This window comes from Coregonus lavaretus (assembly GCF_964263955.1).
Source record: "Coregonus lavaretus genome assembly, contig: HAP1_SCAFFOLD_528, whole genome shotgun sequence".
Taxonomy (NCBI): domain Eukaryota; kingdom Metazoa; phylum Chordata; class Actinopteri; order Salmoniformes; family Salmonidae; genus Coregonus; species Coregonus lavaretus.
This window is the reverse complement of record NW_028158324.1, coordinates 131,891-144,897: the sequence shown is the minus strand read 5'-3', so window position 1 is coordinate 144,897 and position 13,007 is coordinate 131,891. Positions and strand designations below refer to the sequence as shown.

The 13,007-nt window shown below is 47.5% G+C and overlaps 1 protein-coding gene across 1 annotated transcript in view; it reads left to right on the top strand.

Moving 5' to 3' along the window:
• Positions 1-13,007, top strand: part of LOC311124156 (isocitrate dehydrogenase [NADP], mitochondrial-like) — a 72,714-nt gene that overhangs the window by 18,555 nt on the left and 41,152 nt on the right. The window lies entirely within an intron of this gene.

Below are 13,007 nucleotides of genomic sequence, written 5' to 3'. Positions count from 1 at the left end.
TGCACAAAAAGCTTATTTCTCTCAAATGTTGTGGACTAATTTGTTTACATCAGGTGCACCTTGTGCTGGGGACAATAAAAGGCCACTCTAAAATGTGCAGTTTTGTCACACAACACAATGCTACAGAAGTCTCAAGTTTTGAGGGAGCGTGCAATTGGCATGCTGACTGCAGGAATGTCCACCAGAGCTGTTGCCAGTGAATTGAATGTTCATGTCTCTACCATAAGCCTCCTCCAATGTCGTTTTAGAGAATTTGGCAGTACATCCAACCGGCCTCACAACCGCAGTCCACGTATAACCACGCCAGCCCAGGACCTCCACATCCAGCTTCTTTACCTGCGGGATCATCTGAGACCAGCCAGCTGGACAGCTGATGAAACTGGGGGTTTGCACAACCGAATAATTTCTGCACTAACTGTCAGAAACGTCCCTGGGAAGCTCATCTGCGTGCTCGTTGTCCTCAACAGGGTCTTGACCTGACTGCAGTTTGGCGTCGTAACTGACTTCAGTGGGCAAATGCTCACCTTCGATGGCCACTGGCAGGTTGGAGAAGTGTGCTCTTCAGGGATGATTCCCGGTTTGAACTGTCCCGGGCAGATGGTAGCGGTTTGTGTCACCGTTGTGAACAGGGTGCCCCATGGTGGCGGTGGGGTTATGGTATGGGTAGGCATAAGCTATGGACAATGAACACAATTACATTTTATCGATGGAAATTTGAATGCACAGAGATACCGCGACGAGATCCTGAGGCCCATTGTTGTGCCATTCATCCGCCACCATCACCTCATATTTCAGCATGATAATGCACAGCCTGTCTGTCCTGTCCATCACAGGGTTCTAATAGTGTTGTCTGTTCTGTCCAGTCCATCACAGGGTTCTAATAGTGTTGTCTGTCCTGTCCAGTCCATCACAGGGTTCTAATAGTGTTCTGTCTGTCCTGTCCAGTCCATCACAGGGTTCTAATAGTGTTCTGTCTGTCCAGTCCAGTCCATCACAGGGTTCTAATAGTGTTGTCTGTCCTGTCCAGTCCATCACAGGGTTCTAATAGTGTTCTGTCTGTCCTGTCCAGTCCATCACAGGGTTCTAATAGTGTTCTGTCTGTCCTGTCCAGTCCATCACAGGGTTCTAATAGTGTTCTGTCTGTCCTGTCCAGTCCATCACAGGGTTCTAATAGTGTTCTGTCTGTCCTGTCCAGTCCATCACAGGGTTCTAATAGTGTTCTGTCTGTCCTGTCCAGTCCATCACAGGGTTCTAATAGTGTTCTGTCTGTCCTGTCCAGTCCATCACAGGGTTCTAATAGTGTTCTGTCTGTCCTGTCCAGTCCATCACAGGGTTCTAATAGTGTTCTGTCTGTCCTGTCCAGTCCATCACAGGGTTCTAATAGTGTTCTGTCTGTCCTGTCCAGTCCATCACAGGGTTCTAATAGTGTTGTCTGTCCTGTCCAGTCCATTACAGGGTTCTAAAAGTGTTCTGTCTGTCCTGTCCAGTCCATCACAGGGTTCTAATAGTGTTCTGTCTGTCCTGTCCAGTCCATCACAGGGTTCTAATAGTGTTCTGTCTGTCCTGTCCAGTCCATCACAGGGTTCTAATAGTGTTCTGTCTGTCCTGTCCAGTCCATCACAGGGTTCTAATAGTGTTCTGTCTGTCCTGTCCAGTCCATCACAGGGTTCTAATAGTGTTCTGTCTGTCCTGTCCAGTCCATCACAGGGTTCTAATAGTGTTCTGTCTGTCCTGTCCAGTCCATCACAGGGTTCTAATAGTGTTGTCTGTCCTGTCCAGTCCATCACAGGGTTCTAATAGTGTTCTGTCGGTCCTGTCCAGTCCATCACAGGGTTCTAATAGTGTTCTGTCTGTCCTGTCCAGTCCATCACAGGGTTCTAATAGTGTTCTGTCTGTCCTGTCCAGTCCATCACAGGGTTCTAATAGTGTTCTGTCTGTCCTGTCCAGTCCATCACAGGGTTCTAATAGTGTTCTGTCTGTCCTGTCCAGTCCATCACAGGGTTCTAATAGTGTTCTGTCTGTCCTGTCCAGTCCATCACAGGGTTCTAATAGTGTTCTGTCTGTCCTGTCCAGTCCATCACAGGGTTCTAATAGTGTTCTGTCTGTCCTGTCCAGTCCATCACAGGGTTCTAATAGTGTTCTGTCTGTCCTGTCCAGTCCATCACAGGGTTCTAATAGTGTTCTGTCTGTCCTGTCCAGTCCATCACAGGGTTCTAATAGTGTTCTGTCTGTCCTGTCCAGTCCATCACAGGGTTCTAATAGTGTTCTGTCTGTCCTGTCCAGTCCATCACAGGGTTCTAATAGTGTTCTGTCTGTCCTGTCCAGTCCATCACAGGGTTCTAATAGTGTTCTGTCTGTCCTGTCCAGTCCATCACAGGGTTCTAATAGTGTTCTGTCTGTCCTGTCCAGTCCATCACAGGGTTCTAATAGTGTTCTGTCTGTCTGTCCAGTCCATCACAGGGTTCTAATAGTGTTCTGTCTGTCCTGTCCAGTCCATCACAGGGTTCTAATAGTGTTCTGTCTGTCCTGTCCAGTCCATCACAGGGTTCTAATAGTGTTCTGTCTGTCCTGTCCAGTCCATCACAGGGTTCTAATAGTGTTGTCTGTCCTGTCCAGTCCATCACAGGGTTCTAATAGTGTTCTGTCTGTCCCCAGTCCATCACAGGGTTCTAATAGTGTTCTGTCTGTCCTGTCCAGTCCATCACAGGGTTCTAATAGTGTTCTGTCTGTCCTGTCCAGTCCATCACAGGGTTCTAATAGTGTTCTGTCTGTCCTGTCCAGTCCATCACAGGGTTCTAATAGTGTTCTGTCTGTCCTGTCCAGTCCATCACAGGGTTCTAATAGTGTTCTGTCTGTCCTGTCCAGTCCATCACAGGGTTCTAATAGTGTTCTGTCTGTCCTGTCCAGTCCATCACAGGGTTCTAATAGTGTTCTGTCTGTCCTGTCCAGTCCATCACAGGGTTCTAATAGTGTTCTGTCTGTCCTGTCCAGTCCATCACAGGGTTCTAATAGTGTTCTGTCTGTCCTGTCCAGTCCATCACAGGGTTCTAATAGTGTTCTGTCTGTCCTGTCCAGTCCATCACAGGGTTCTAATAGTGTTGTCTGTCCTGTCCAGTCCATCACAGGGTTCTAATAGTGTTCTGTCTGTCCTGTCCAGTCCATCACAGGGTTCTAATAGTGTTCTGTCTGTCCTGTCCAGTCCATCACAGGGTTCTAATAGTGTTCTGTCTGTCCTGTCCAGTCCATCACAGGGTTCTAATAGTGTTCTGTCTGTCCAGTCCATCACAGGGTTCTAATAGTGTTCTGTCTGTCCTGTCCAGTCCATTACAGGGTTCTAATAGTGTTCTGTCTGTCCTGTCCAGTCCATCACAGGGTTCTAATAGTGTTCTGTCTGTCCTGTCCAGTCCATCACAGGGTTCTAATAGTGTTCTGTCTGTCCTGTCCAGTCCATCACAGGGTTCTAATAGTGTTCTGTCTGTCCTGTCCAGTCCATCACAGGGTTCTAATAGTGTTCTGTCTGTCCTGTCCAGTCCATCACAAGGTTCTAATAGTGTTCTGTCTGTCCTGTCCAGTCCATCACAGGGTTCTAATAGTGTTCTGTCTGTCCTGTCCAGTCCATCACAGGGTTCTAATAGTGTTCTGTCTGTCCTGTCCAGTCCATTACAGGGTTCTAATAGTGTTCTGTCTGTCCTGTCCAGTCCATCACAGGGTTCTAATAGTGTTCTGTCTGTCCTGTCCAGTCCATCACAGGGTTCTAATAGTGTTCTGTCTGTCCTGTCCAGTCCATCACAGGGTTCTAATAGTGTTCTGTCTGTCCTGTCCAGTCCATCACAGGGTTCTAATAGTGTTCTGTCTGTCCTGTCCAGTCCATCACAGGGTTCTAATAGTGTTCTGTCTGTCCTGTCCAGTCCATCACAGGGTTCTAATAGTGTTCTGTCTGTCCTGTCCAGTCCATCACAGGGTTCTAATAGTGTTCTGTCTGTCCTGTCCAGTCCATCACAGGGTTCTAATAGTGTTCTGTCTGTCCTGTCCAGTCCATCACAGGGTTCTAATAGTGTTCTGTCTGTCCTGTCCAGTCCATCACAGGGTTCTAATAGTGTTCTGTCTGTCCTGTCCAGTCCATCACAGGGTTCTAATAGTGTTCTGTCTGTCCTGTCCAGTCCATCACAGGGTTCTAATAGTGTTCTGTCTGTCCTGTCCAGTCCATCACAGGGTTCTAATAGTGTTCTGTCTGTCCTGTCCAGTCCATCACAGGGTTCTAATAGTGTTCTGTCTGTCCTGTCCAGTCCATCACAGGGTTCTAATAGTGTTGTCTGTCCTGTCCAGTCCATCACAGGGTTCTAATAGTGTTCTGTCTGTCCTGTCCAGTCCATCACAGGGTTCTAATAGTGTTCTGTCTGTCCTGTCCAGTCCATCACAGGGTTCTAATAGTGTTGTCTGTCCTGTCCAGTCCATCACAGGGTTCTAATAGTGTTGTCTGTCCTGTCCAGTCCATCACAGGGTTCTAATAGTGTTCTGTCTGTCCTGTCCAGTCCATCACAGGGTTCTAATAGTGTTCTGTCTGTCCTGTCCAGTCCATCACAGGGTTCTAATAGTGTTCTGTCTGTCCTGTCCTGTCCATCACAGGGTTCTAATAGTGTTCTGTCTGTCCTGTCCAGTCCATCACAGGGTTCTAATAGTGTTCTGTCTGTCCTGTCCAGTCCATCACAGGGTTCTAATAGTGTTCTGTCTGTCCTGTCCAGTCCATCACAGGGTTCTAATAGTGTTCTGTCTGTCCTGTCCAGTCCATCACAGGGTTCTAATAGTGTTCTGTCTGTCCTGTCCAGTCCATCACAGGGTTCTAATAGTGTTCTGTCTGTCCTGTCCAGTCCATCACAGGGTTCTAATAGTGTTCTGTCTGTCCTGTCCAGTCCATCACAGGGTTCTAATAGTGTTCTGTCTGTCCTGTCCAGTCCATCACAGGGTTCTAATAGTGTTCTGTCTGTCCTGTCCAGTCCATCACAGGGTTCTAATAGTGTTCTGTCTGTCCTGTCCAGTCCATCACAGGGTTCTAATAGTGTTCTGTCTGTCCTGTCCAGTCCATCACAGGGTTCTAATAGTGTTCTGTCTGTCCTGTCCAGTCCATCACAGGGTTCTAATAGTGTTCTGTCTGTCCTGTCCAGTCCATCACAGGGTTCTAATAGTGTTCTGTCTGTCCTGTCCAGTCCATCATAGGGTTCTAATAGTGTTCTGTCTGTTCTGTCCAGTCCATCACAGGGTTCTAATAGTGTTCTGTCTGTCCTGTCCAGTCCATCACAGGGTTCTAATAGTGTTCTGTCTGTCCTGTCCAGTCCATCACAGGGTTCTAATAGTGTTCTGTCTGTCCTGTCCAGTCCATCACAGGGTTCTAATAGTGTTCTGTCTGTCCTGTCCAGTCCATCACAGGGTTCTAATAGTGTTCTGTCTGTCCTGTCCAGTCCATCACAGGGTTCTAATAGTGTTCTGTCTGTCCTGTCCAGTCCATCACAGGGTTCTAATAGTGTTCTCTCTGTCCTGTCCAGTCCATCACAGGGTTCTAATAGTGTTCTGTCTGTCCTGTCCAGTCCATCACAGGGTTCTAATAGTGTTGTCTGTCCTGTCCAGTCCATCACAGGGTTCTAATAGTGTTCTGTCTGTCCAGTCCATCACAGGGTTCTAATAGTGTTCTGTCTGTCCTGTCCAGTCCATCACAGGGTTCTAATAGTGTTCTGTCTGTCCTGTCCAGTCCATCACAGGGTTCTAATAGTGTTCTGTCTGTCCTGTCCAGTCCATCACAGGGTTCTAATAGTGTTCTGTCTGTCCTGTCCAGTCCATCACAGGGTTCTAATAGTGTTCTGTCTGTCCTGTCCAGTCCATCACAGGGTTCTAATAGTGTTCTGTCTGTCCTGTCCAGTCCATCACAGGGTTCTAATAGTGTTCTGTCTGTCCTGTCCAGTCCATCACAGGGTTCTAATAGTGTTCTGTCTGTCCTGTCCAGTCCATCACAGGGTTCTAATAGTGTTCTGTCTGTCCTGTCCAGTCCATCACAGGGTTCTAATAGTGTTCTGTCTGTTCTGTCCAGTCCATCACAGGGTTCTAATAGTGTTCTGTCTGTCCTGTCCAGTCCATCACAGGGTTCTAATAGTGTTCTGTCTGTCCTGTCCAGTCCATCACAGGGTTCTAATAGTGTTCTGTCTGTCCTGTCCAGTCCATCACAGGGTTCTAATAGTGTTCTGTCTGTCCTGTCCAGTCCATTACAGGGTTCTAATAGTGTTCTGTCTGTCCTGTCCAGTCCATCACAGGGTTCTAATAGTGTTCTGTCTGTCCTGTCCAGTCCATCACAGGGTTCTAATAGTGTTCTGTCTGTCCTGTCCAGTCCATCACAGGGTTCTAATAGTGTTCTGTCTGTCCTGTCCAGTCCATCACAGGGTTCTAATAGTGATATGTCTGTCCTGTCCATCACAGGGTTCTAATAGTGTTCTGTCTGTCCTGTCTAGTCCATCACAGGGTTCTAATAGTGATCTGTCTGTCCTGTCCAGTCCATCACAGGGTTCTAATAGTGTTGTCTGTCCTGTCCAGTCCATCACAGGGTTCTAATAGTGTTCTGTCTGTCCTGTCCAGTCCATCACAGGGTTCTAATAGTGTTCTGTCTGTCCTGTCCAGTCCATCACAGGGTTCTAATAGTGTTCTGTCTGTCCTGTCCAGTCCATCACAGGGTTCTAATAGTGTTCTGTCTGTCCTGTCCAGTCCATCACAGGGTTCTAATAGTGTTCTGTCTGTCCTGTCCAGTCCATCACAGGGTTCTAATAGTGTTCTGTCTGTCCTGTCCAGTCCATCACAGGGTTCTAATAGTGTTGTCTGTCCTGTCCAGTCCATTACAGGGTTCTAATAGTGTTCTGTCTGTCCTGTCCAGTCCATCACAGGGTTCTAATAGTGTTCTGTCTGTCCTGTCCAGTCCATCACAGGGTTCTAATAGTGTTCTGTCTGTCCTGTCCAGTCCATCACAGGGTTCTAATAGTGTTCTGTCTGTCCTGTCCAGTCCATCACAGGGTTCTAATAGTGTTCTGTCTGTCCTGTCCAGTCCATCACAGGGTTCTAATAGTGTTCTGTCTGTCCTGTCCAGTCCATCACAGGGTTCTAATAGTGTTCTGTCTGTCCTGTCCAGTCCATCACAGGGTTCTAATAGTGTTCTGTCTGTCCTGTCCAGTCCATCACAGGGTTCTAATAGTGTTCTGTCTGTCCTGTCCAGTCCATCACAGGGTTCTAATAGTGTTCTGTCTGTCCTGTCCAGTCCATCACAGGGTTCTAATAGTGTTCTGTCTGTCCTGTCCAGTCCATCACAGGGTTCTAATAGTGTTCTGTCTGTCCAGTCCATCACAGGGTTCTAATAGTGTTCTGTCTGTCCTGTCCAGTCCATCACAGGGTTCTAATAGTGTTCTGTCTGTCCTGTCCAGTCCATCACAGGGTTCTAATAGTGTTCTGTCTGTCCTGTCCAGTCCATCACAGGGTTCTAATAGTGTTCTGTCTGTCCTGTCCAGTCCATCACAGGGTTCTAATAGTGTTCTGTCTGTCCTGTCCAGTCCATCACAGGGTTCTAATAGTGTTCTGTCTGTCCTGTCCAGTCCATCACAGGGTTCTAATAGTGTTCTGTCTGTCCTGTCCAGTCCATCACAGGGTTCTAATAGTGTTCTGTCTGTCCTGTCCAGTCCATCACAGGGTTCTAATAGTGTTCTGTCTGTCCTGTCCAGTCCATCACAGGGTTCTAATAGTGTTCTGTCTGTCCTGTCCAGTCCATCACAGGGTTCTAATAGTGTTCTGTCTGTCCTGTCCAGTCCATTACAGGGTTCTAATAGTGTTGTCTGTCCTGTCCAGTCCATCACAGGGTTCTAATAGTGTTCTGTCTGTCCTGTCCAGTCCATCACAGGGTTCTAATAGTGTTCTGTCTGTCCTGTCCAGTCCATCACAGGGTTCTAATAGTGTTCTGTCTGTCCTGTCCAGTCCATTACAGGGTTCTAATAGTGTTGTCTGTCCTGTCCAGTCCATCACAGGGTTCTAATAGTGTTCTGTCTGTCCTGTCCAGTCCATCACAGGGTTCTAATAGTGTTCTGTCTGTCCTGTCCAGTCCATTACAGGGTTCTAATAGTGTTGTCTGTCCTGTCCAGTCCATCACAGGGTTCTAATAGTGTTCTGTCTGTCCTGTCCAGTCCATCACAGGGTTCTAATAGTGTTCTGTCTGTCCTGTCCAGTCCATCACAGGGTTCTAATAGTGTTCTGTCTGTCCTGTCCAGTCCATCACAGGGTTCTAATAGTGTTCTGTCTGTCCTGTCCAGTCCATCACAGGGTTCTAATAGTGTTCTGTCTGTCCTGTCCAGTCCATCACAGGGTTCTAATAGTGATCTGTCTGTCCTGTCCAGTCCATCACAGGGTTCTAATAGTGTTCTGTCTGTCCTGTCCAGTCCATCACAGGGTTCTAATAGTGTTCTGTCTGTCCTGTCCAGTCCATCACAGGGTTCTAATAGTGTTCTGTCTGTCCTGTCCAGTCCATCACAGGGTTCTAATAGTGTTCTGTCTGTCCTGTCCAGTCCATCACAGGGTTCTAATAGTGTTCTGTCTGTCCTGTCCAGTCCATTACAGGGTTCTAATAGTGTTCTGTCTGTCCTGTCCAGTCCATCACAGGGTTCTAATAGTGTTCTGTCTGTCCTGTCCAGTCCATTACAGGGTTCTAATAGTGTTGTCTGTCCTGTCCAGTCCATCACAGGGTTCTAATAGTGTTCTGTCTGTCCTGTCCAGTCCATCACAGGGTTCTAATAGTGTTCTGTCTGTCCTGTCCAGTCCATCACAGGGTTCTAATAGTGTTCTGTCTGTCCTGTCCAGTCCATCACAGGGTTCTAATAGTGTTCTGTCTGTCCTGTCCAGTCCATCACAGGGTTCTAATAGTGTTGTCTGTCCTGTCCAGTCCATCACAGGGTTCTAATAGTGTTGTCTGTCCTGTCCAGTCCATCACAGGGTTCTAATAGTGTTCTGTCTGTCCTGTCCAGTCCATCACAGGGTTCTAATAGTGTTCTGTCTGTCCTGTCCAGTCCATCACAGGGTTCTAATAGTGTTCTGTCTGTCCTGTCCAGTCCATCACAGGGTTCTAATAGTGTTCTGTCTGTCCTGTCCAGTCCATCACAGGGTTCTAATAGTGTTCTGTCTGTCCAGTCCATCACAGGGTTCTAATAGTGTTCTGTCTGTCCTGTCCAGTCCATCACAGGGTTCTAATAGTGTTCTGTCTGTCCTGTCCAGTCCATCACAGGGTTCTAATAGTGTTCTGTCTGTCCTGTCCAGTCCATCACAGGGTTCTAATAGTGTTCTGTCTGTCCTGTCCAGTCCATCACAGGGTTCTAATAGTGTTCTGTCTGTCCTGTCCAGTCCATCACAGGGTTCTAATAGTGTTCTGTCTGTCCTGTCCAGTCCATCACAGGGTTCTAATAGTGTTCTGTCTGTCCTGTCCAGTCCATTACAGGGTTCTAATAGTGTTCTGTCTGTCCTGTCCAGTCCATTACAGGGTTCTAATAGTGTTCTGTCTGTCCTGTCCAGTCCATCACAGGGTTCTAATAGTGTTCTGTCTGTCCTGTCCAGTCCATCACAGGGTTCTAATAGTGTTCTGTCTGTCCTGTCCAGTCCATCACAGGGTTCTAATAGTGTTCTGTCTGTCCTGTCCAGTCCATCACAGGGTTCTAATAGTGTTGTCTGTCCTGTCCAGTCCATCACAGGGTTCTAATAGTGTTCTGTCTGTCCTGTCCAGTCCATCACAGGGTTCTAATAGTGTTCTGTCTGTCCTGTCCAGTCCATCACAGGGTTCTAATAGTGTTGTCTGTCCTGTCCAGTCCATCACAGGGTTCTAATAGTGTTGTCTGTCCTGTCCAGTCCATCACAGGGTTCTAATAGTGTTCTGTCTGTCCTGTCCAGTCCATCACAGGGTTCTAATAGTGTTCTGTCTGTCCTGTCCAGTCCATCACAGGGTTCTAATAGTGTTCTGTCTGTCCTGTCCAGTCCATCACAGGGTTCTAATAGTGTTCTGTCTGTCCTGTCCAGTCCATCACAGGCTTCTAATAGTGTTCTGTCTGTCCTGTCCAGTCCATCACAGGGTTCTAATAGTGTTCTGTCTGTCCTGTCCAGTCCATCACAGGGTTCTAATAGTGTTCTGTCTGTCCTGTCCAGTCCATCACAGGGTTCTAATAGTGTTCTGTCTGTCCTGTCCAGTCCATCACAGGGTTCTAATAGTGTTCTGTCTGTCCTGTCCAGTCCATCACAGGGTTCTAATAGTGTTCTGTCTGTCCTGTCCAGTCCATCACAGGGTTCTAATAGTGTTCTGTCTGTCCTGTCCAGTCCATCACAGGGTTCTAATAGTGTTCTGTCTGTCCTGTCCAGTCCATCACAGGGTTCTAATAGTGTTCTGTCTGTCCTGTCCAGTCCATCACAGGGTTCTAATAGTGTTCTGTCTGTCCTGTCCAGTCCATCACAGGGTTCTAATAGTGTTCTGTCTGTCCTGTCCAGTCCATCACAGGGTTCTAATAGTGTTCTGTCTGTCCTGTCCAGTCCATCACAGGGTTCTAATAGTGTTCTGTCTGTCCTGTCCAGTCCATCACAGGGTTCTAATAGTGTTCTGTCTGTCCTGTCCAGTCCATCACAGGGTTCTAATAGTGTTCTGTCTGTCCTGTCCAGTCCATCACAGGGTTCTAATAGTGTTCTGTCTGTCCTGTCCAGTCCATCACAGGGTTCTAATAGTGTTCTGTCTGTCCTGTCCAGTCCATCACAGGGTTCTAATAGTGTTCTGTCTGTCCTGTCCAGTCCATCACAGGGTTCTAATAGTGTTCTGTCTGTTCTGTCCAGTCCATCACAGGGTTCTAATAGTGTTGTCTGTCCTGTCCAGTCCATCACAGGGTTCTAATAGTGTTCTGTCTGTCCAGTCCATCACAGGGTTCTAATAGTGTTCTGTCTGTCCTGTCCAGTCCATCACAGGGTTCTAATAGTGTTCTGTCTGTCCTGTCCAGTCCATCACAGGGTTCTAATAGTGTTCTGTCTGTCCTGTCCAGTCCATCACAGGGTTCTAATAGTGTTCTGTCTGTCCTGTCCAGTCCATCACAGGGTTCTAATAGTGATCTGTCTGTCCTGTCCAGTCCATCACAGGGTTCTAATAGTGTTCTGTCTGTCCTGTCCAGTCCATCACAGGGTTCTAATAGTGTTCTGTCTGTCCTGTCCAGTCCATCACAGGGTTCTAATAGTGTTCTGTCTGTCCTGTCCAGTCCATCACAGGGTTCTAATAGTGTTCTGTCTGTCCTGTCCAGTCCATCACAGGGTTCTAATAGTGTTCTGTCTGTCCTGTCCAGTCCATCACAGGGTTCTAATAGTGTTCTGTCTGTTCTGTCCAGTCCATCACAGGGTTCTAATAGTGTTCTGTCTGTCCTGTCCAGTCCATCACAGGGTTCTAATAGTGATCTGTCTGTCCTGTCCAGTCCATCACAGGGTTCTAATAGTGTTGTCTGTCCTGTCCAGTCCATCACAGGGTTCTAATAGTGTTCTGTCTGTCCTGTCCAGTCCATCACAGGGTTCTAATAGTGTTGTCTGTCCTGTCCAGTCCATCACAGGGTTCTAATAGTGTTCTGTCTGTCCTGTCCAGTCCATCACAGGGTTCTAATAGTGTTCTGTCTGTCCTGTCCAGTCCATCACAGGGTTCTAATAGTGTTCTGTCTGTCCTGTCCAGTCCATCACAGGGTTCTAATAGTGTTCTGTCTGTCCTGTCCAGTCCATCACAGGGTTCTAATAGTGTTCTGTCTGTCCTGTCCAGTCCATCACAGGGTTCTAATAGTGTTCTGTCTGTCCTGTCCAGTCCATCACAGGGTTCTAATAGTGTTCTGTCTGTCCTGTCCAGTCCATCACAGGGTTCTAATAGTGTTCTGTCTGTCCTGTCCAGTCCATCACAGGGTTCTAATAGTGTTCTGTCTGTCCTGTCCAGTCCATTACAGGGTTCTAATAGTGTTCTGTCTGTCCTGTCCAGTCCATTACAGGGTTCTAATAGTGTTCTGTCTGTCCTGTCCAGTCCATCACAGGGTTCTAATAGTGTTCTGTCTGTCCTGTCCAGTCCATCACAGGGTTCTAATAGTGTTCTGTCTGTCCTGTCCAGTCCATCACAGGGTTCTAATAGTGTTCTGTCTGTCCTGTCCAGTCCATCACAGGGTTCTAATAGTGTTGTCTGTCCTGTCCAGTCCATCACAGGGTTCTAATAGTGTTCTGTCTGTCCTGTCCAGTCCATCACAGGGTTCTAATAGTGTTCTGTCTGTCCTGTCCAGTCCATCACAGGGTTCTAATAGTGTTGTCTGTCCTGTCCAGTCCATCACAGGGTTCTAATAGTGTTGTCTGTCCTGTCCAGTCCATCACAGGGTTCTAATAGTGTTCTGTCTGTCCTGTCCAGTCCATCACAGGGTTCTAATAGTGTTCTGTCTGTCCTGTCCAGTCCATCACAGGGTTCTAATAGTGTTCTGTCTGTCCTGTCCAGTCCATCACAGGGTTCTAATAGTGTTCTGTCTGTCCTGTCCAGTCCATCACAGGGTTCTAATAGTGTTCTGTCTGTCCTGTCCAGTCCATCACAGGGTTCTAATAGTGTTCTGTCTGTCCTGTCCAGTCCATCACAGGGTTCTAATAGTGTTCTGTCTGTCCTGTCCAGTCCATCACAGGGTTCTAATAGTGTTCTGTCTGTCCTGTCCAGTCCATCACAGGGTTCTAATAGTGTTCTGTCTGTCCTGTCCAGTCCATCACAGGGTTCTAATAGTGTTCTGTCTGTCCTGTCCAGTCCATCACAGGGTTCTAATAGTGTTCTGTCTGTCCTGTCCAGTCCATCACAGGGTTCTAATAGTGTTCTGTCTGTCCTGTCCAGTCCATCACAGGGTTCTAATAGTGTTCTGTCTGTCCTGTCCAGTCCATCACAGGGTTCTAATAGTGTTCTGTCTGTCCTGTCCAGTCCATCACAG